The following is a 389-nucleotide window of genomic DNA, read 5'->3' as shown; positions in this document are numbered from 1 at the left end:
AAAAAGCAGCATCACGAGAAGCCATAGCTTCTTTAAATGTTTTAGGATCATCTTCCACTTGTAAAACAAGAGGAATTATTTTTAATACTCTCTCATTAGTTCCTTCTACAAGGTAAAAAGAAATACTTTGAGAATTAATCTCATCCGATCTTAATGTTTTTGCTTTTCGTGCACGAGTGCTTCTCCTTAATTCATAAGATTGCTCTCCAACCTCTTGTGAACTTGATTGATGTCCATTCAAAGGAATTTTAGGTTGCTCACTAACCTTTTAAGATTTCTTCACTAGTGACTCTTCACTAGTTGGAGGATGAACATTATTACTAGAAGTCAATAAATGTTCAAAGAACTCCACATCTCGAGATTCTATTATGATATTAGACTCCAAATTA

This window comes from Musa acuminata, chromosome BXJ1-11, assembly GCF_036884655.1.
Source record: "Musa acuminata AAA Group cultivar baxijiao chromosome BXJ1-11, Cavendish_Baxijiao_AAA, whole genome shotgun sequence".
Taxonomy (NCBI): Eukaryota; Viridiplantae; Streptophyta; class Magnoliopsida; order Zingiberales; family Musaceae; genus Musa; species Musa acuminata.
Note: the sequence above shows the minus strand (reverse complement) of the source record.